We start from the raw sequence: 21,113 nt of genomic DNA, 5'->3' as shown, positions 1-21,113 counted from the left end.
CTCCATCACCTCTACCCTCCATCCATCTACCTCCTCACTTCTCCCTCCATCACCTCTACCCTCCATCACCTCTACCCCCATCACCCTCCACCCTCCATCCTCTTCCCTCCATCACCTCTACCCTCCATCACCTCTACCCTCCATCACCTCTACCCTCCATCACCTCTACCCTCCATCACCTCTACCCTCCATCACCTCTACCATCCATCACCTCTACCCTCCATCACCTCTACCCTCCATCACTTCTACCCTCCCTCACCTCTACCCTCCTCCCTCCCTATCATCCCTTCTCCACCTCCACATCACCCTCCATCCTCTCCCTCCATCACCTCTACCCTCCACCCTCTCACCTCCCCTCACCCTTCCTACCCTCCATCACCTCTACCCTCCATCACCTCTACCCTTCATCACCTCTACCCTCCATCACCTCTACCCTCCATCACCTCTGCCCTCCATCACCTCTACCCTCCATCCTCCTCCCTCCATCCACCTCCTACCCTCCCTCACTCTACCCTCCATCACCTCTACCCTCCATCACCTCTACCCTTCCATCACCTCTAACCCTCCATCACCTCTACCCTCCATCCACCTCTACCCTCCATCACCTTCTACCTCCATCCTTCTACCCTCCATCACCTCTACCCTCCATCACCTCTACCCTCCATCACCTTTACTACCCATCATACCACCTCTTACCCTCCATCACCTCTACCATCCACTTCTACCTATCTCCTCTACCCTCCATCACCTCTACCCTCCATCTCTCCCTCCATCACCTCCCTCCCTCATTCTACTTCCTACCTCCCTCATCCTCTACCCTCCATCACCTTCTACCCTCCATCACCTCTACCCTCCTCCTCTACCCTCCATCTCTACCCTCCATCACCTCTACCCTCCTTCACCTCTACCCTCCATCTCCTCTACCCTCCATCACCTCTACCCTCCATCACTCTCCACCCTCCATCACTCTACCCTCCATCACCCCTTCTACCCTCCATCTTATACCTCTACCCTCCATCACCTCTACCCTCCATCACCTCACCCTCCATCACTTCTACCCTCCATCACCCTCTACCCTCCATCACTTCTACCCTCCATCACCTCACCTCCATCCCTTCTACCCTCCACTCCACCCTCCCATCACCCTCCCTACCCTCATTCTTACCCTCCACCCTCCACCCTCACCTCTACCCTCCACTCTATCTCCCTCCACCCTACCCTCCACCCTCACCTCCTACCCTCCATCACTCTCACCTCCATCACCCTCTACCTCCATCACTCTACCTCCATCACCTCTACCTCCATCACCCTACCCTCCATCACCTCACCCTCATCACTCCCACCCTCCATCATCCACCTCTCTACCCATCACCCTCTACCCTCCATCTCTCACCCTCCATCACCTCTACCCTCCATCACCTTCTACCTCCATCACCCTTAATCTCCACCCTCCACTCTCACTCCATCACCCTCCCTACCCTTCCTCACCTCTACCCTCCATCTCCCTTCTACCCTCCATCACCTCTACCCTCCATCTCTTCTACCTCCATCACCTCTACCTCCATCACTGCCTCCACCCTCCATCACTCTACCCTCCCTTCACCACCCTCATCCTCCTTCTGCCACCCTCATCCACCCCCATCCTCATTCTCTACCCTCCATCACCTCTACCCTCCATCACTTCTGCCACCCTCCATCACCCCTCATCACTCACCTCCCATCACTTCTACCCTCCATCACTACCATCACTCTACCTCCATCACCCCACTCCATCACTTCTACCCTCCATCACCTCTACCCTCCCCATCCACTTCTACCTCCATCACCTGCACCCTCCATCCCTTCTACCCTCATCACCTCTACCCTCCGTTACCTCACCTCCACTACCCTCCATTCTCTTCTACCCTCCATCACCTCTACCTCCATCACCCTCCCCTACCCTCCATCACTTCTACCTCCCATCACCTCTACCCTCCACCACCCTCCATCACTTCTACCCTCCATCTCTACCCTCTACCCTCATCACTTCTACCCTCCATCTCTTCTACCCTCCATCACATTCACTACCCTCCATCACTCTTACTCCTCCATTCTCCCCTCCTACTCCACCTCTACCCTCCATCTCTTCTACCCTCCATCACCTCTACCCTCCATCTCTTCTACCCTCCATCACCTCTACCCTCCATCTCTTCTACCCTCCATCACCTCTACCCTCCATCACCTCTACCCTCCATCACCTCTACCCTCCATCTCTTCTACCCTCCATCACCTCTTCCCTCCGTTACTTCTACCCTCCATCACCTCTACCCTCCACCTCTTCTACCCTCCATCACCTCTACCCTCCATCTCTTCTACCCTCCATCACCTCTACCCTCCATCACTTCTACCCTCCATCACCTCTACCCTCCATCACTTCTACCCTCCATCACCTCTACCCTCCATCACCTCTACCCTCCATCTCTTCTACCCTCCATCACCTCTACCCTCCATCTCTTCTACCCTCCATCACCTCTACCCTCCATCACTTCTACCCTCCATCACCTCTACCCTCCATCTCTTCTACCCTCCATCACCTCTACCCTCCATCACCTCTACCCTCCGTTACTTCTACCCTCCGTCACCTCTCCCCTCCATCTCTTCTACCCTCCGTCACCTCTACCCTCCATCACTTCTACCCTCCATCACCTCTACCCTCCATCTCTTCTACCCTCCATCACCTCTACCCTCCATCACTTCTCTACCCTCCATCACCTCTACCCTCCATCTCTTCTACCCTCCATCACCTCTACCCTCCGTTACTTCTACCCTCCATCACCTCTACCCTCCATCTCTTCTACCCTCCATCAACTCTACCCTCCATCACTTCTACCCTCCATCACCTCTACCCTCCATCTCTTCTACCCTCCATCACCTCTACCCTCCATCACTTCTACCCTCCATCACCTCTACCCTCCATCTCTTCTACCCTCCATCACCTCTACCCTCCATCACTTCTACCCTCCATCACCTCTACCCTCCATCACCTCTACCCTCCATCTCTTCTAGCCTCCATCACCTCTACCCTCCATCACCTCTACCCTCCATGTCTTCTACCCTCCATCACCTCTACTCTCCATCACCTCTACCCTCCATCACCTCTACCCTCCATCTCTTCTACCCTCCATCACCTCTACCCTCCATCACCTCTACCCTCCATCTCTTCTACCCTCCATCACCTCTACCCTCCATCACCTCTACCCTCCATCTCTTCTACCCTCCATCACCTCTACCCTCCATCTCTTCTACCCTCCATCACCTCTACCCTCCATCACCTCTACCCTCCATCTCTTCTACCCTCCATCTCTTCTACCCTCCATCACCTCTACCGTCCATCACCTCTACCCTCCATCACCTCTACCCTCCATCTCTTCTACCCTCCATCACCTCTACAAAATGAGACTAGTCACGAGGGAGCATTCACCAAATTCAACTTCAATAACAAAAACATAAAGTGGGACCAAGTAAACCAAGTCCTAACCGATATAAGCTGGGAAGATATACTAAGCAACACAGACCCAAACTTATGCCTAGAACAGATTAACTCGGTGGCACTTGATGTATGCACAAGGCTTATTCCTCTAAGAAAAAGGAGGAGTAGATGTAAAATAGAAAGAGACAGGCGCTCCTTTACAGGCGATGGAAAAGAATAACAGAGCGGCTAAAAGAGGTCAATATATCTGAAATGCGCAGGGAGACACTGGTCAGAGAAATAGCAAGCATCGAACTTAAGCTAAAAGAATCCTTTAGGAGTCAGGAATCATGGGAAGAACTAAAAGCCATAAATGAAATCGAAAGAAACCCAAAGTATTTCTTCTCCTATGCCAAATCAAAATCGAGAACAACGCCCAGTATTGGGCCCCTACTTAAACAAGATGGGTCCTACACAGATGACAGCAAGGAAATGAGTGAGCTACTCAAGTCCCAATATGACTCAGTTTTTAGCAAGCCGCTAACCAGACTGAGAGTCGAAGATCAAAATGAATTTTTTATGAGAGAGCCACAAAATTTGATTAACACAAGCCTATCCGATGTTATCCTGACGCCAAATGACTTCGAACAGGCGATAAATGACATGCCCATGCACTCTGCCCCAGGGCCAAACTCATGGAACTCTGTGTTCATCAAGAACTGCAAGAAGCCCCTATCACGAGCCTTTTCCATCCTATGGAGAGGGAGCATGGACACGGGGGTCGTCCCTCAGTTACTAAAAGCAACAGACATAGCCCCACTCCACAAAGGGGGCAGTAAAGCAACAGCAAAGAACTACAGACCAATAGCACTAACATCCCATATCATAAAAATCTTTGAAAGGGTCCTAAGAAGCAAGATCACCACCCATCTAGAAACCCATCAGTTACACAACCCAGGGCAACATGGGTTTAGAACAGGTCGCTCCTGTCTGTCTCAACTACTGGATCACTACGACAAGGTCCTAAATGCACTGGAAGACAAAAAGAATGCAGATGTAATATATACAGACTTTGCAAAAGCCTTCGACAAGTGTGACCATGGCGTAATAGCGCACAAAATGCGCGCTAAAGGAATAACAGGAAAAGTCGGTCGATGGATCTATAATTTCCTCACTAACAGAACACAGAGAGTAGTCGTCAACAGAGTAAAGTCCGAGGCAGCTACGGTGAAAAGCTCTGTTCCACAAGGCACAGTACTAGCTCCCATCTTGTTCCTCATCCTCATATCCGACATAGACAAGGATGTCAGCCACAGCACCGTGTCTTCCTTTGCAGATGACACCCGAATCTGCATGACAGTGTCTTCCATTGCAGACACTGCAAGGCTCCAGGCGGACATCAACCAAATCTTTCAGTGGGCTGCAGAAAACAATATGAAGTTCAACGATGAGAAATTTCAATTACTCAGATATGGTAAACATGAGGAAATTAAATCTTCATCAGAGTACAAAACAAATTCTGGCCACGAAATAGAGCGAAACACCAACGTCAAAGACCTGGGAGTGATTATGTCGGAGGATCTCACCTTCAAGGACCATAACATTGTATCAATCGCATCTGCTAGAAAAATGACAGGATGGATAATGAGAACCTTCAAAACTAGGGAGGCCAAGCCCATGATGACACTCTTCAGGTCACTTGTTCTATCTAGGCTGGAATATTGCTGCACTCTAACAGCACCTTTCAAGGCAGGTGAAATTGCCGACCTAGAAAATGTACAGAGAACTTTCACGGCGCGCATAACGGAGATAAAACACCTCAATTACTGGGAGCGCTTGAGGTTTCTAAACCTGTATTCCCTGGAACGCAGGAGGGAGAGATACATGATTATATACACCTGGAAAATCCTAGAGGGACTAGTACCGAACTTGCACACGAAAATCACTCACTACGAAAGCAAAAGACTTGGCAGACGATGCACCATCCCCCCAATGAAAAGCAGGGGTGTCACTAGCACGTTAAGAGACCATACAATAAGTGTCAGGGGCCCGAGACTGTTCAACTGCCTCCCAGCACACATAAGGGGGATTACCAACAGACCCCTGGCAGTCTTCAAGCTGGCACTGGACAAGCACCTAAAGTCAGTTCCTGATCAGCCGGGCTGTGGCTCGTACGTTGGTTTGCGTGCAGCCAGCAGCAACAGCCTGGTTGATCAGGCGCTGATCCACCAGGAGGCCTGGTCACAGACCGGGCCGCGGGGGCGTTGACCCCCGAAACTCTCTCCAGGTAAACTCCAGGTAAACATACCCTCCATCTCTTCTACCCTCCATCTCTTCTACCCTCCATCTCTTCTACCCTCCATCACCTCTACCCTCCATCACCTCTACCCTCCATCTCTTCTACCCTCCATCACCTCTACCCTCCATCTCTTCTACCCTCCATCTCTTCTACCCTCCATCACCTCTACCCTCCATCACCTCTACCCTCCATCACCTCTACCCTCCATCACTTCTACCCTCCATCACCTCTACCCTCCATCACCTCTACCCTCCATCACTTCTACCCTCCATCACTTCTACCCTCCATCACCTCTACCCTCCATCACCTCTACCCTCCATCACCTCTACCCTCCATCACTTCTACCCTCCATCACCTCTACCCTCCATCACCTCTACCCTCCATCTCTTCTACCCTCCATCACTTCTACCCTCCATCACCTCTACCCTCCATCACCTCTACCCTCCATCACTTCTACCCTCCATCACCTCTACCCTCCATCACCTCTACCCTCCATCACCTCTACCCTCCATCACCTCTACCCTCCATCACTTCTACCCTCCATCACTTCTACCCTCCATCACCTCTACCCTCCATCACTTCTACCCTCCATCACCTCTACCCTCCATCACCTCTACCCTCCTTAACATCTACCGCCATCACCTCTACCCTCCATCACCTCTACCCTCCATCACCTCTACCCTCCATCACCTCTACCCTCCATCACTTCTACCCTCCATCACCTCTACCCTCCATCACCTCTACCCTCCATCACCTCTACCCTCCCTCACTTCTACCCTCCATCACCTCTACCCTCCATCACCTCTACCCCCATCACCTCTACCCTCCATCACCTCTACCCTCCATCACCTCTACCCTCCATCTCTTCTACCCTCCATCTCTTCTACCCTCCATCACTTCTACCCTCCATCACCTCTACCCTCCATCACTTCTACCCTCCATCACCTCTACCCTCCATCACCTCTACCCTCCATCACTTCTACCCTCCATCACCTCTACCCTCCATCACTTCTACCCTCCATCACCTCTACCCTCCATCACCTCTACCCTCCATCTCTTCTACCCTCCATCACTTCTACCCTCCATCACCTCTACCCTCCATCACTTCTACCCTCCATCACCTCTACCCTCCATCACCTCTACCCTCCATCTCTTCTACCCTCCCTCATCTCGTCATTGCAAGGTTGTGTCAACGTGGTTGACAAACATTTAATTCACGAACTTGTGTAATTGATATACGGCTGTTAGTGAAGGGTGAGGCTGTCTTATGTAGTGTGTACCTGCCTCTCTTTGTCTTCCCTCTGCTTCCATCTCCTCTCTAGATAGCTCTCTCTCTCTCTCTCTCTCTCTCTCTCTCTCTCTCTCTCTCTCTCTCTCTCTCTCTCTCTCTCTCTCTCTCTCTCTCTCTCTCTCTCTCTTCTTGTATGTCACAGTCCCCAACACTTACAAGAATTACTGCTGAAACAGCAACAGCAGCAGCAACAGCAACAACAACAGCAAAAACAACAATAACAACAGTAATAATAGCAGCAACAGTAGGAACAGCAGCAATAACAGCAACTACTACCACTACTATTAATAATAATAATAATAATAATAATAATAATAATAATAATAATTACTACAGCTCTGCTACTAATAATAATTCTACTACTTCTTCTACTACTACTATTGCTGCTACTAATACCACTACTGTAATAAAGTTGTAGAATTACCGACAATATGTAAAGTAAAAGGACACAAGTGCAACTAATGTGACATTTATTGTGGCAACGTTTCGCTCTCCAGGAGCTTTATCAAGCCTAATGGCTTGATAAAGCTCCTGGAGAGCGAAACGTTGCCACAATAAATGTCACATTAGTTGCACTTGTGTCCTTTTACTTTACATAATACCACTACTACCACTGCTACTACTACTACTACTACTATTGCTGCTACTACTACCACTACTACCACTGCTACTACTACTACTACTATTGCTACTACTACTACCACTGCTGCTACTACTACTACTGCTACCACTACTACCACCACTACTACTACTATTGCTGCTGCTACTACACTACTACTACTACTACTACTACTATTGCTGCTACTACTACCACTACTACCACTGCTGCTACTACTACTACTGCTACCACTACTACCACTACTACCACCACTACTACTACTATTGCTGCTGCTACTATACTACTACTACTACTACTATTACTATTGCTGCTACTACTACCACTGCTGCTACTACTACTACTGCTACCACTACTACCACCACTACTACTACTATTGCTGCTGCTACTACACTACTACTACTACTACTACTACTACTATTGCTGCTACTACTACCACTACTACCACTGCTGCTACTACTACTACTGCTACCACTACTACCACCACTACTACTACTATTGCTACTACTACTACCACTACTACTAGTACTATACACACACACACACACACACACACACACACACACACACACACACACACACACACACACACACACACACACACACACACACACACACACGTCAGCATCCTCACACCTCCAATTCTCTCCCTCTCCCAATTTCACCTATTCACCCACGTAAGTCACCTCACAATTGGGATCCAACCATCCTATTGCAACTCACCCGGTACCCACTCACCCGGGTGAAGCGGGTGACTGATTAACCCGCAAAGCCAACACCCATTACCACCAGGATAATGGGGGGATGGAAATGGGGATTCAGTGAGATTAACATCAATGTAAAGCTCGTTTATGGAATCTCGTAATGGGGGAAGAGAGGGATGGGGAGGGGGTGATGGAAAACTGAAATGCAAAAAAATGGGGAAGTAAAATAAATAAAACTGGAAAGTAGATTTGGCGTAATGGGGCGCCAAAACAGGCTTTTAAATGTGCCGGAAATGGAATAAAAACTTGGGGGTTTTATGTGAAAAATATTATCGTATATATATATATATATATATATATATATACATATATATATATATATATATATATATATATATATATATATATATATATATATATATATATATATATATATATATATATATATATATATATATATGTCGTGCCGAATAGGCAGAACTTGCGATCTTGGCTTAAATAGCAACGCTCATCTTGCCATATAGGACAAGTGAAAATTTGTGTATGCAATAATTTCGCCAAAATCATTCTGAACCTAACGAAAAAAATATATTGATTGTGTTTGTTTAGTATTAAATTATTGTAAACGTATTTAAAATATATTTTGTTGGGTTAGGCTAAAATAAATTGTTTTTGTTATAATAAGGTTAGGTAAGTTTTCTAAGTTACTTTTGGTGCAAAATTAAAATTTCTTACGTTAGCATTAATGAAAAAAAATATATCTTTAAATGTATAAGAGAAAATTTTAGAAAGGACTTAATTTTAAATGAGTTCTTGCTAATTGACCAGTTTTACATATTCGGCACGACATATATATATATATATATATATATATATATATATATATATATATATATATATATATATATCTATATATATTTATATATATATACACACACACACACACACACACACACACACACACACACACACACACACACTTGATAAGGGGTCCCAGGTGGGTTTGGTTTGAAGACTTGTGTGTTATACCGGGTCTTGCCTTGAGGGACGTCGTAAGGAGAGAGTCCCAAGACGAATCTTAGTATTTTGGGACCACCCCTTTCCAGGGACCACTGGGTCACATACTACATAGTGCCGTGTATGGTACAGCATGGCAGACACACAACATAGTGCCGTGTCTGACACACAGCATGGCAGACACACAACATAGTGCCGTGTCTGGCACACAGCATGGCAGACACACAACATAGTGCCGTGTCTGACACACAGCATGGCAGACACACAACAGAGTGCCGTGTCTGACACACAGCATGGCAGACACACAACATAGTGCCGTGTCTGACACACAGCATGGCAGACACACAACATAGTGCCGTGTCTGACACACAGCATGGCAGACACACAACATAGTGCCGTGTCTGACACACAGCAAGGCAGACACACAACATAGTGCCGTGTCTGGCACACGGCATGGCAGACACACAACATAGTGCCGTGTCTGACACACAGCATGGCAGACACACAACAGAGTGCCATGTCTGACACACAGCATGGCAGACACACAACATAGTGCCGTGTCTGGCACAGCATGGCAGACACACAACATAGTGCCGTGTCTGGCACAGCATGGCAGACACACAACAGAGTGCCGTGTCTGGCACAGCATGGCAGACACACAACAGAGTGCCGTGTCTGACACACAGCATGGCAGACACACAACAGAGTGCCGTGTCTGACACTCAGCATGGCAGACACACAACATAGTGCCGTGCCTGGCACACAGCATGGCAGACACACAACATAGTGCTGTGTCTGGTACACAGCATGGCAGACACACAACATAGTGCTGTGTCTGGCACACAGCATGGCAGACACACAACATAGTGCCGTGTCTGACACACAGCATGGCAGACACACAACATAGTGCCGTGTCTGACACACAGCATGGCAGACACACAACATAGTGCCGTGTCTGACACACAGCATGGCAGACACACAACATAGTGCCGTGTCTGGCACACAGCATGGCAGACCCACAACATAGTGCCGTGTCTGACACACAGCATGGCAGACACACAACAGAGTGCCGTGTCTGACACACAGCATGGCAGACACACAACAGAGTGCCGTGTCTGACACTCAGCATGGCAGACACACAACATAGTGCCGTGCCTGGCACACAGCATGGCAGACACACAACATAGTGCTGTGTCTGGTACACAGCATGGCAGACACACAACATAGTGCTGTGTCTGGCACACAGCATGGCAGACACACAACAGAGTGCCGTGTCTGACACACAGCATGGCAGACACACAACATAGTGCCGTGTCTGACACACAGCATGGCAGACACACAACATAGTGCCGTGTCTGACACACAGCAAGGCAGACACACAACATAGTGCCGTGTCTGGCACACAGCATGGCAGACACACAACATAGTGCCGTGTCTGACACACAGCATGGCAGACACACAACATAGTGCCGTGTCTGACACACAGCATGGCAGACACACAACAGAGTGCCGTGTCTGACACACAGCATGGCAGACACACAACATAGTGCCGTGCCTGGCACAGCATGGCAGACACACAACATAGTGCCGTGTCTGACACACAGCATGGCAGACACACAACATAGTGCCGTGCCTGGCACAGCATGGCAGACACAATAAGTATCGTTTAAGACAGTCACTTGTTCAGTAGATACCCAAGAGTTGCACATGTGTCTAATTTATCAACATGTCGGTTCTCTGAACCATTTATCTACAAAGTACTAACATGTTCACCTGCCGTCCTGATGGACTATGACAGTGTTACCTAGTGATGGCTGAAGGTTGTCATGAGGATAGCTAAGAAAAAAGGTTTTAGTGGAACGCTGGCGGTGTATATACTTCAAGATGTGTCATGTAAGATTCCCCGGAGAAGATACAGCAGAAGATATAGCAGAATTTATAACAAAAGATACAACACGAATCCGGTACTGCTGTCTTTGTGGCAGCACCATGTTGCTGTCTTGCTCCTGTCAGAGAGAGGGAGGGGGAGAGAGAGAAAGAGAGAGAGAGGGAGGGAGACTCGATTTTGTCCACTAGGGTCTATGCCCTTGCATTAAAACACACACACACACACACACACACACACACACACACACACACACACACACACACACACACACACACACACACACACACACACACACACACATACACACACATACACATACACATTCACACACACATACACCCCCCCACACACACACACATACACACACACACACACACACACACACACACACACACACACACACACACACACACACACACACACACACCGTGGGTCCTTAGAGAGGGAGCAGATATGTTGTGCGTGCCACTTACCACAATCTTCAACACGTCCCTGGAAACTGGGCAACTACCTGAGGTATGGAAGACGGCAAATGTAGTTCCCATTTTTAAAAAAGGAGACAGAAAAGAGGCACTAAACTATAGACCTGTGTCATTGACGTGTATAGTATGCAAAATTATGGAGAAAATTATCAGGAGGAGAGTGGTGGAGCACCTGGAACGGAACAAGAGTATAAATGCCAACCAGCACGGATTCACAGAAGGCAAATCCTGTGTCACAAACCTTCTGGAGTTTTATGATAAAATAACAGAAGTAAGACACGAGAGAGAGGTGTGGGTTGATTGCATCTTCTTGGACTGCAAGAAGGCCTTTGACACAGTTCCTCACAAGAGATTAGTGCAGAAGCTAGAGCATCAGGCGCATATAACAGGAAGGGCACTGCAATGGATCAGAGAATACCTGACAGGGAGGCAACAACGAGTCATGGTACGTAATGATGTATCACAGTGGGCACCTGTGACGAGCGGGGTCCCACAGGGGTCGGTCCTAGGACCAGTGCTATTTTTGGTATATGTGAACGACATGATGGAAGGGTTAGACTCAGAAGTGTCCCTGTTTGCAGATGATGTGAAGTTAATGAGGAGAATTAAATCTGATGAGGACCAGGCAGGACTTCAAAGAGACCTGGACAGACTGGACACCTGGTCCAGCAAATGGCTTCTCGAATTTAATCCTGCCAAATGCAAAGTCATGAAGATAGGGGAAGGGCACAGAAGACCACAGACAGAGTATAGGCTAGGTGGCCAAAGACTGCAAACCTCACTCAAGGAGAAAGATCTTGGGGTGAGTATAACACCGAGCATGTCTCCGGAAGCACACATCAATCAGATAACTGCTGCAGCATATGGGCGCCTGGCAAACCTGAGAACAGCATTCCGATACCTTAGTAAGGAATCGTTCAAGACACTGTACACCGTGTATGTCAGGCCCATACTGGAGTATGCAGCACCTGTTTGGAACCCGCACTTGATAAAGCACGTCAAGAAACTAGAGAAAGTACAAAGGTTTGCGACAAGGTTAGTTCCAGAGCTAAGGGGAATGTCCTATGAAGAAAGATTAAGGGAAATCGGCCTGACGACACTGGAGGACAGGAGGGTCAGGGGAGACATGATAACGACATATAAAATACTGCGTGGAATAGACAAGGTGGACAAAGACAGGATGTTCCAGGGAGGGGACACAGAAACAAGAGGCCACAATTGGAAGTTGAAGACACAAATGAGTCAGAGAGATATTAGGAAGTATTTCTTCAGTCATAGAGTTGTAAGGCAGTGGAATAGCCTAGAAAATGACGTAGTGGAGGCAGGAACCATACACAGTTTTAAGACGAGGTTTGATAAAGCTCATGGAGCGGGGAGAGAGAAGGCCCAGTAGCAACCGGTGACGAGGCGGGGCCAGGAGCTAAGACTCGACCCCTGCAACCACAAATAGGTGAGTACAAATAGGTGAGTACACACACACACACACACACACACACACACACACACACACACACACACACACACACACACACACTCACACACACACACACACACACACACACACACTCACTCAGAGTTGTCAGGAAGAATTTGGAGAGTGAAATAGTGGATGCAGGATCCATGCATAGCTTGAAGATGAGGTACGATAAAGCTCTTGGAGTAGGGGGAGAGAGTGGACCTATTAGTGATCAGCGAAGAGGCGGGGCCAGGAGCTGTGAATCGACCCCTGCAACCACAAATAGGTGAGTACACACTAACCCCCTTCCCAAACCTGTCCCAAAGTCCATCTCTTTCAAGTCACTGAAAAAAAAAAAAAAAAAAAACGTTAACTATCCCAAGATTACCCCACTCAGAATCCCAACCCACCTCAAATCCCTCCCCATCCCACTATTCTTCCCATCCCATCCCACCTCACCGCATCCCAACCCACCACATCCCAACCCACCACCAACCAACTTTATATAACTCAAATTGCACTAAAATCGACGCTTCAATTTTCGAGGCGACCTCTTGCTGTCTTCCCAAACTTTGTTTATTGTATTCGTCTCCACAACTAACAAGTAATAGTGTGTATTCTTGCTGAAACAACTGCTGACCACAGCTAACAGATAACCGGGTGTAGAATCCCCGTTAAAAAACTGCTGATCACTACCACAGCTAACAGCTAACCGGGTGTGGAATCCCAGTTAAACCAACCGCTGACCACAATTGCCTTCATTGTTCATGCGACAAGTTGGAGCTTATTTGTAAACATACCGGAGGGCTTTCCCAGCACCCGGCTGAAAGAGGAGGTCGCTCCAATGATCAGCTGATCTCTCAGAGAGAAACTTGTGTGTTTGTGTCTTCTTGCCCAGATGTGCTCCCCCGAGTTGTCTTTGAGAGCTGAGGGGTCACGTCTCTCCTCCTGTGGAGAAGGTCACTGGTGCACAGTTCAGGATATTTGTTGACGGAAACGTTTCGCCACGAGTGGATTCATCAGTCTTGTTCTTTTAATCAAGGTCCCCGAACAGTACGCCAATGCCTCGGTCTTGCTCAGTTTGTGAGTATCGCCATATTTGCAACCGTCTTAGTTCGTGGTCTCGCCTCTTAGCTTACAGTTGTCTGGCCTTGTTAATTCCTGGCCTCTTGAGCTTTCCCTCTCAGGTTTACTATGTAGAGAGTTTACTGACATCATGTCCCCATTCACCTCTTTGCACTTATCTACCTAAGATTAAAGAGGTAATTCTCACTGTCGCATACCTCACCTGAGCTTTAAGCGTCCATCTACATCTTGTCGGTCCTCTGTCTCTCATTTCAAAAGTCTGTTCCTATCCGCAGTGTCATATCTTCTGTCGTATATACCTTTGTCATGTCTTTTCTTTCTTCCTCGTCATTTCAGCTCCTCAGTTGCAGTACTAGTCTGATTGGTATCTTTTTACGTTATCTATCTTCTGATGTGCTTTTCCAGGTGTGTCTATGCTGGTGTATCGCTTTGTTTAGGTGTTGCACATATGTACTGTGTCTCGGAGATTCTTTGTAAAGGTTTCTGACGACAGTTGTAACTTTAGCTAACACGGCAAGCACTGTCAGCAATGATGGACTGATTACATCGATTCCAGGCTGAGGGACTGATTACATCAAACTCCTTCTGATCTTCACCATTCTTCTTTGTATTGGACTGATGAAGCCAGTGTGTGGCGAAACGTTTCCTCAGGAAAGACACCCAAGTGTTGCACATCTGTCTAATTTATCAGAATTGTGCCTTTATGTGCAACTATTCATTTTCTAACTTTTGTATGGAGTGCGTCGAAGCTATTCTTACCACTCCTGGCACGCGTCCTTCTTTTTTTCGTTGTGTCGTACGCCTATGCACAGTGGCATTCACATTCGGTGCTTTTCCTGCCATACAGTCTGTTAAGAGAAATGTTTGTGTATGTGTTCCGCATCTCTAACACTCGGTTCTGAAATATCCAGTCTTTGCTGTTCATTCTCTCGTCTTGGCTGTGCTATCAATTCCCATGACTCTGCCTACATAATAGTCCTTCGTATAACAGAAATAGTGAGTCTTTCTCAGGCGGGAGCTACGGTGTGGACTTCGATCCTCTGCTATGTCTTTCCATATACTCAGGTACTTTTATGCTAAATTACTTTTTTTTTCCCTCTCCTAAACACATTTTTTACCTTGAAGACTTTTACGGTTCGCTTTGATTACTTTCTCAATAAGAAAATCTTAATAACACTATTCGTTCTCTGGATATCAAAATTACATTTCGTAGCAATCTTGTCCATGCTTCGTCTCCTCCTTTTCCCCTCACTCCTCCTCCCATCAATACTTCCCTTGTTTACTCTTATTTCCTGCTCTAATTCCCCTCTTCAATACATTTTGTAAATCTGGCCGCTCCCTCGCTAGCAGGCGTCAAGACCACGCAAGAACTGTTCACCATGTTGATACTAACATGACTTGCTTGTGGTGTTAGAAGTCTTAGCCACATTATGAACTGGACTACTAGGCTTATTTATCCATCTTCTAGATTTCACAGACGCCACCTGGTAGAAGTGACCTTTACACACATCATTCTCAACGTGAATTCTAGTTGTGTCTACCTCACACGTAACACTGAATGTTCTGATCTGTGGAATATATCTGATTTGCCCTGACACTCACTGTCTCCTCACTAGGTCAAGGCATTGGCTTAATTAAGCCGGTGGGAGAATTGGAGCTGCCTCGCATAGGCCGGTAGGCCTGTTGCAGTGTTCCTTCTTTCTTATGTTCTCTCCTGACACTCGCTGTCTCCTCACCTCTCCTGACACTGTCTCCCCACCTCTCCTGACACTCACTGTCTCCTCACCTCTCCTGACAATCACTGTCTCCTCACCTCTCCTGACACTCGCTGTCTCCTCACCTCTCCTGACGCTCACTGTCTCTCACGTCTCCTGACACTCACTGTCTTCTCACCTCTCCTGACACTCACTGTCTCCTCACCTCTCCTGACACTCACTGTCTCCTCACCTCTCCTGACACTCACTGTCCCCTCACCTCTCCTGACGGTCACTGTCTCTCACGTCTCCTGACACTCACTGTCTCCTCACCTCTCCTGACACTCACTGTCCCCTCACCTCTCCTGACGGTCACTGTCTCTCACGTCTCCTGACACTCACTGTCTCCTCACCTCTCCTGACACTCACTGTCTCCTCACCTCTCCTGACACTGTCTCCCCACCTCTCCTGACACTCACTGTCTTCTCACCTCTCCTGACACTCACTGTCTCCTCACCTCTCCAGACACTCACTGTCTCCTCACCTCTCCAGACACTCACTGTCTCCTCACCTCTCCAGACACTCACTGTCTCCTCACCTCTCCAGACACTCACTGTCTCCTCACCTCTCCAGACACTCACTGTCTCCTCACCTCTCCTGACACTCACTGTCTCCTCACCTCTCCAGACACTCACTGTCTCCTCACCTCTCCAGACACTCACAGTCTCCTCACCTCTCCTGACACTCACTGTCTCCTCACCTCTCCAGACACTCACTGTCTCCTCACCTCTCCAGACACTCACTGTCTACTCACCTCTCCAGACACTCACTGTCTCCTCACCTCTCCAGACACTGTCTCCTCACCTCTCCAGACACTCACTGTCTCCTCACCTCTCCAGACACTCACAGTCTCCTCACCTCTCCAGACACTCACAGTCTCCTCACCTCTCCTGACACTGTCTCCTCACCTCTCCAGACACTCACTGTCTCCTCACCTCTCCTGACACTGTCTCCTCACCTCTCCAGACACTCACAGTCTCCTCACCTCTCCAGACACTCACTGTCTCCTCACCTCTCCAGACACTCACTGTCTCCTCACCTCTCCAGACACTCACTGTCTCCTCACCTCTCCTGACACTGTCTCCTCACCTCTCCAGACACTCACAGTCTCCTCACCTCTCCAGACACTCACAGTCTCCTCACCTCTCCAGACACTCACAGTCTCCTCACCTCTCCTGACACTGTCTCCTCACCTCTCCAGACACTCACAGTCTCCTCACCTCTCCAGACACTCACTGTCTCCTCACCTCTCCAGACACTCACTGTCTCCTCACCTCTCCAGACACTCACTGTCTCCTCACCTCTCCAGACACTCACAGTCTCCTCACCTCTCCAGACACTCACTGTCTCCTCACCTCTCCAGACACTCACTGTCTCCTCACCTCTCCAGACACTCACTGTCTCCTCACCTCTCCAGACACTCACAGTCTCCTCACCTCTCCAGACACTCACTGTCTCCTCACCTCTCCAGACACTCACAGTCTCCTCACCTCTCCAGACACTCACTGTCTCCTCACCTCTCCAGACACTCACTGTCTCCTCACCTCTCCAGACACTCACTGTCTCCTCACCTCTCCAGACACTCACAGTCTCCTCACCTCTCCAGACACTCACTGTCTCCTCACCTCTCCAGACACTCACAGTCTCCTCACCTCTCCAGACACTCACTGTCTCCTCACCTCTCCAGACACTCACTGTCTCCTCACCTCTCCAGACACTCACAGTCTCCTCACCTCTCCAGACACTCACAGTCTCCTCACCTCTCCTGACACTGTCTCCTCACCTCTCCAGACACTCACTGTCTCCTCACCTCTCCAGACACTCACTGTCTCCTCACCTCTCCTGACACTCACTGTCTCCTCACCTCTCCAGACACTCACTGTCTACTCACCTCTCCAGACACTCACAGTCTCCTCACCTCTCCAGACACTCACTGTCTCCTCACCTCTCCAGACACTCACAGTCTCCTCACCTCTCCAGACACTCACTGTCTCCTCACCTCTCCAGACACTCACAGTCTCCTCACCTCTCCAGACACTCACAGTCTCCTCACCTCTCCAGACACTCACAGTCTCCTCACCTCTCCAGACACTCACTGTCTCCTCACCTCTCCAGACACTCACAGTCTCCTCACCTCTCCAGACACTCACAGTCTCCTCACCTCTCCAGACACCCACTGTCTCCTCACCTCTCCAGACACTCACTGTCTCCTCACCTCTCCAGACACTCACAGTCTCCTCACCTCTCCAGACACTCACTGTCTCCTCACCTCTCCAGACACTCACAGTCTCCTCACCTCTCCAGACACTCACTGTCTCCTCACCTCTCCAGACACTCACAGTCTCCTCACCTCTCCAGACACTCACTGTCTCCTCACCTCTCCAGACACTCACAGTCTCCTCACCTCTCCAGACACTCACAGTCTCCTCACCTCTCCAGACACCCACTGTCTCCTCACCTCTCCAGACACTCACTGTCTCCTCACCTCTCCAGACACTCACAGTCTCCTCACCTCTCCAGACACTCACTGTCTCCTCACCTCTCCAGACACTCACTGTCTCCTCACCTCTCCAGACACTCACAGTCTCCTCACCTCTCCAGACACTCACTGTCTCCTCACCTCTCCAGACACTCACTGTCTCCTCACCTCTCCAGACACTCACAGTCTCCTCACCTCTCCAGACACTCACTGTCTCCTCACCTCTCCAGACACTCACTGTCTCCTCACCTCTCCAGACACTCACTGTCTCCTCACCTCTCCAGACACTCACTGTCTCCTCACCTCTCCAGACACTCGCTGTCTCCTCACCTCTCCAGACAATCACAGTCTCCTCACCTCTCCAGACACTCACAGTCTCCTCACCTCTCCAGACACTCACAGTCTCCTCACCTCTCCAGACACTCGCTGTCTCCTCACCTCTCCAGACACTCACTGTCTCCTCACCTCTCCAGACACTCACAGTCTCCTCACCTCTCCAGACACTCGCTGTCTCCTCACCTCTCCAGACACTCGCTGTCTCCTCACCTCTCCAGACACTCACTGTCTCCTCACCTCTCCAGACACTCACTGTTTCCTCACCTCTCCAGACACTCACTGTCTCCTCACCTCTCCAGACACTCACTGTCTCCTCACCTCTCCAGACACTCGCTGTCTCCTCACCTCTCCAGACACTCACTGTCTCCTCACCTCTCCAGACACTCACTGTCTCCTCACCTCTCCAGACACTCGCTGTCTCCTCACCTCTCCAGACACTCGCTGTCTCCTCACCTCTCCAGACACTCACTGTCTCCTCACCTCTCCAGACACTCACTGTCTCCTCACCTCTCCAGACACTCACAGTCTCCTCACCTCTCCAGACACTCACTGTCTCCTCACCTCTCCAGACACTCACTGTTTCCTCACCTCTCCAGACACTCACAGTCTCCTCACCTCTCCAGACACTCACTGTCTCCTCACCTCTCCAGACACTCACTGTCTCCTCACCTCTCCTGACACTCACTGTCTCTTTACCTCTCCAGACACTCACTGTCTCCTCACCTCTCCTGACACTCACTGTCTCCTCACCTCTCCTGACACTCACTGTCTCCTCACCTCTCCTGACACTGTCTCCTCACCTCTCCAGACACTCACTGTCTCCTCACCTCTCCAGACACTCACTGTCTCCTCACCTCTCCAGACACTCACTGTCTCCTCACCTCTCCAGACACTCACTGTCTCCTCACCTCTCCAGACACTCACAGTCTCCTCACCTCTCCAGACACTGTCTCCTCACCTCTCCAGACACTCGCTGTCTCCTCACCTCTCCAGACACTCACTGTCTCCTCACCTCTCCAGACACTCACTGTCTCCTCACCTCTCCAGACACTCACTGTCTCCTCACCTCCTGTCTGGCTGTCTTCTAACTCTTCACCAGACTTCATTTTCTTGTTTATTCTTCTTCTTTTGCACTCATAACATGATAATGGCTCAGCAAGAACCGAAACATGAGTTAATTTTTTCAGATAAATTGTCAGTTGTTTGATCATGTATAAAACACTACTGCTGATAATATTAAATAATAATAATAATGATAATAACAATAATAATAATGGAAAACGGTAATGTATAGAAAACAATTGAGAATTAAAGGAAGTTCATTGTCTAGAGTAAGAACTGGTGTCGTGGTTGTGGTGTTCAGCAGTGGACAGAAATTGTCTCAGTGTGTCAGGTGTTCAGTGCTCAATCGACCTCCAAGCACTGCTGTGGGAGTCAGGGATGCTGACGGCCACACTTAAAGACTCACCCGAAGTCGGACCAAGGCTCCAGTGGAGCACAGAAAGGCAGACAACGGAGATGCGGCATTGACTATCGTAGCAGCTAACTGCAAAGGCGTTTGACAAATGCGATCATGGGGTGATTGCACTTAAAATGAGGGCCAGAGACATAATGGGGAAGGTATGCAGATGGATTTTCAGGTAAGTAACGGCAAAAAGTAGCAGTAAACAGAACAAAATCCAGCATCATCGAGGTAAAAAGCTCAGGGCTGTTTTTCCTCCTCATGGCAGACATCAATAAACCCAGTCACAGTTGTGTATGATCACTGGACGACCCCAGTCAGGGCAGGAGAAATATCACAACTGGAAGAGATACAGAAATCATTTATGGCCCATATAGAGCCAGTAAAGCTTTTAAATTACTAGGACCGTCTTAAAGCTCTAAATATGCACTCACTGGAGCAGAGGAGATATACAAAATAAATGCAATGAAATACAGGGTGCTGTGAGCACAATAACGAACACTGTATCAATATCCGTAGCCCCAGAAGATAGGAACACTGCTGGAACAAGTGTAGAAGCCTTCAAGTGGAAACTGGACAAGTATCTTCACCAGGTGCCAGATCAACCAGGCTGTGGTGGATACACGGGTCGGCTCGCCACCAGCAGCAACAACCTGGTTGACAATTATTGTCATTATAAATCATCATTATAAATCATCAGCATCATTGATGATGAATCATCGGTCATTAAAATCATCATGTCATTATTATAATCATCGTCATCAATCATTATTATCATCATTATCATCATTAATG

The sequence above is a fragment of the Cherax quadricarinatus genome, chromosome 44, assembly GCF_038502225.1.
Source record: "Cherax quadricarinatus isolate ZL_2023a chromosome 44, ASM3850222v1, whole genome shotgun sequence".
Lineage (NCBI taxonomy): Eukaryota > Metazoa > Arthropoda > Malacostraca > Decapoda > Parastacidae > Cherax > Cherax quadricarinatus.
Note: the sequence above shows the minus strand (reverse complement) of the source record.